General features: G+C 43.2%; 1 pseudogene; it reads right to left on the bottom strand.

Annotated features, from left to right (window-relative positions):
- Positions 1-203: 203 nt before the first annotated feature.
- LOC122552082 lies at positions 204-322 on the bottom strand (annotated as a pseudogene).
- Positions 323-3,792: the final 3,470 nt, after the last annotated feature.

The raw sequence follows: 3,792 nt of genomic DNA, 5'->3' as shown, positions 1-3,792 counted from the left end.
AACACTATGGGCAATTTAGCATGGCCAATTCGCCTAGCCTGCACATCTTTGGACTGTGGGAGGAAACCAGAGCACCTGGAGAAAACCCACACAGACACAGGGAGAATGTACAAACTTCCACATATGCAGTCACCCAAGGCTGGAATCAAACCTGGGACCCTGGTGCTGTGTCGCAGCCGTGTTAACCACTGTGCCACCCTCAAAGCCTACTGCACCTGATATTCCCAGGTGGTCTCCCATCCAAGTACTGACCAGGCCTGAGTCTGCTTAGCTTCTGAGATCAGACAAGGTCAGGCATTTGCAGACTACTATGGTAGTATGTGTTAATTGAGTTTGAAGAAGGTGGAGAATCAGAGTCATAGAGTCATACAGCACAGAAACAGATCATTCACACCAACCAGTCCATGCTGAACATAATCCCAAACTACCAGTCCCACCTGCCTGCTCCTGGCTCATATCCCTCCAAACATTTCCTATTCATATACTTCTCCAAATGCCTTTTAAACATTGTAATTGTACCCATAATCACTACTTCCTCAGGAAGTTCATTCCACACACGAACCACCCTCTGTGTAAAATATTTACCCCTTATGTCTTTTTAAAATCTCTCTTCTCTCACCTTAAAAATGTGCCCTCTAGCCTTACAATCCACTATCCTAGGGAAATGACATCTACCATTAACCCTGTCTGTACCTCTCATGATTTTATAAATTTCTACAAGGTCACCTCTCAACCTTCCAACATTCCAGTGAAAAAAATCTCAGCCTGCCAAGCCTTTCTTCATAACTCAAACCTTCCATACCTGGCAACGTCCTGGTAAATCTCTTCAGAACTCTCTCCAGCTTAATGATATCCTTCCTATAACTGAACCATCACAACTACACACAGTACTCCAGAAAAGGCTTCGCCAATGACCTGTACAACATCAACATGACATTCCAACTCCCATAATCAAAGGACTGACCAATATTGGAGGCTACAGCTCAAAGCCACCTCCAACCTATATAAAGCTCCCTGCCAGAGTTTATTCAAAGTGAATGGTGCCTTTTCGTTCCATCAAAACATATCCCTGTACTCCACTGGATATTTGTTTATCATTGATTATTTACTTGTTCACTAAAATCCTTTAGGGAAGGAAACTGCCATCCTTACCTGGTCTGGCCTACATGTAAATCCTGACCCACAACAATGTGGTTGACTCTTAACTGCCCCTTGGACAATTAGGGATGAGCAATAAATGTACTCATGAAAGAATAAAAAAACATGAGAATAGGATCAAAAGTACTTCACTGGCTACAATCCACTTTGAGGTCACAAAGATGCGAACTGAGTTTGAGTTCTTTCCTTATATAATTTATCAGATTTACATTACTCTCTCTTGTTCCAACTCTCTTGTGATAGTTCAAAAGCTGGTTGCTATTCTAAAAGCCATAAAATTATCAACCCTTTTGCAAGACTTTCCGATAAGTTTATGGAACTAATTACCATCGAGAGGATATTTGTTTCGACTTATTGGGCTTTCCTTCTCTAGTTGAAATGCTCAGGAATATAATCATCTATCATCTTCATTATAGTCTAATCTTCATTATACACTACGGTTGGAAAGGTAATGAACACCAGCAATTAAAAGCAAACAAGCTGATAAGGTCTCTAAATTACACCATAAGCTTCTATAGAACTGTAATTACTTGACAATCTGGTGATACTGTAGGTTGTCAAAGCAAGTTGTATAAACATAGCAACCACAGGGCAAAAGTCCAGTTGAATGTGGGGGTATGTTTCAATGCGAAGAAAAGGCGCTATTCATTTTGATTGAATTTCTTATCAGTTCTGGCAGAGAGTTTAATATAGCCTGGAAGTGGCTTTCATCTGTAGCCTCCAATATTTTGTTCTCTCCATCTCTTTCATACAGGACTGCAATTGTTCCTCTGGACTTTTATCTATCTTGAACTCTCTTTGTTCACAGGATGTGGTTCTTGCCAGCAAAGACCTGGATTTGTTGCCCATACCTAAATACCCTTGCTCTAAGCCACTTTCTTGGCCATTTCCGAGAAGGACTAAGAGTCAACCTCTTTACTGTGGGTCTAGAATCACACGTAGGCCAGACCAGGTAAGGATGGCAGATTTCCTTGTCTAAGGATTGTTAAATTGATTTTGATGACAATTGATTATAGTCGTTAATCAGTCACAGGATGTGGGCATCACTGGCTAGACTGATATTTATTTCCCATTCTTAAATGTCCATGAGAATGTAAGTGAGAGCTGCCTTCTTGAATCACTGCTGTGCATGAGGTTCACATACACCCACAGTGACATTGGGAAAGGGTTTCTAGGATTTTGATCCAACGACACTGAGGAAATATATTTCCAAGTCAGAACAATGTAAGTGTTGGAGGAGAAGTGCAGGTTGTGGTATTCACATGTATCTGCAGCCCATGTCCTTCTCGATGGTAAAGTTTATGGCATTGGAAGGTGCTATCTAAGGAGTCTTGGTGAGTTGCTACCCTGCATCCTGTAGATAGTACACATTGCTGCCACTGTGTATAGATGGTGGAAGGAATGAGTTTAGGTGTTAGATGGAAATCAATAGATTTCTGGAAACTAAAAGTATCAAAGTGTCTGGGGAGACAGCAAGAGTATAGCACTCAGATAGAGGATCAACCAAGGTCATGTCGAATGGCTTAGTAAGGTCAATGGGTCAAATGATCCACTGTTGCTTCTATTTTCTATGGGACCTAAGGGGTCCCAAATTAAGCCTTACCCTGGATGGTGTCAAGCTTCTTGAGTGTTGTTGGAGCTGCATGCATCACACTTCTGACTTGTACCTTGCAAATAGTGGACAAGAGCTGGGGTGTCAGGAGGTGGGTTACTCACCACAGTATTCCTCACCTCTGATCAGCTTTTTTTTTAGATTAGATTACATTACAGTGTGGAAACAGGCCCTTCGGCCCAACAAGTCCACACCGACCCGCCAAAGCGTAACCCACCCATACCCCTACATTTACCCCTTCACCTGACACTACCCGGAGGAAACCCACGCAGACACGGGGAGAATGTGCAAACTCCACACAGTCAGTCGTCTGAGGCGGGAATTGAACCCGGGTCTCTGGCACTATGAGGCAACAGTGCTAACCACTGTCCCACTGTGCCGCCACTGTGTTTATATGACTGGTCCAGTTCAGTTTCTGGTCAATGGTATCCCCTAAGATGTTGATAGTGGGGGAATTAGTGATAGTAATGCCATTGAATGTCAAGGGGCAATGGTTAGACTGCCTCTTATTGGAGATGGTCATTGCTTGGCACTTGCGTATATAAACTTTACTTGCCACTTGTCAGCCCAACTTGGATATTGTCCAGATCTTGTTGCATTTGGTCATGGACTGCTTCTGTATTTGAGGAGTTGCAAATGGTGCTAAACATTGTGCAATCATCAATGTTCATCCCTATGTCTGACCTTGGGATGGAGGGAAGGTCATTGCTGAAGCAGCTGAAAATGGTTGGGCCTAGGACACTACCCAGAGGTTCCCCTGCAGAGATGTCCCAGAGCTGAGCTAACTGACCTCCAACAACCACAACCACCTTCCTATGTGCCAGATGTGACTCCAACCAGTGGAGACCTTTCCCCTGATTCCCATTGACTCTAGTTTTGCTCAGGCTCCTTGATGTCAAGGGCAGTCGCTCTTACCAGTTCAGGTCTTTTCTCAGCTTCTGAACCAAGGCTCCCGATAAGATTTACAGCAGCATTGCTGGCACCAGCTTTCAATTCCAGGTCTTTTTAAATAATAGAACTGA

The sequence above is a fragment of the Chiloscyllium plagiosum genome, chromosome 7 (genome assembly GCF_004010195.1).
Source record: "Chiloscyllium plagiosum isolate BGI_BamShark_2017 chromosome 7, ASM401019v2, whole genome shotgun sequence".
Classification (NCBI taxonomy): domain Eukaryota; kingdom Metazoa; phylum Chordata; class Chondrichthyes; order Orectolobiformes; family Hemiscylliidae; genus Chiloscyllium; species Chiloscyllium plagiosum.
Note: the sequence above shows the minus strand (reverse complement) of the source record. Positions and strands in the feature narration are given on the sequence as shown.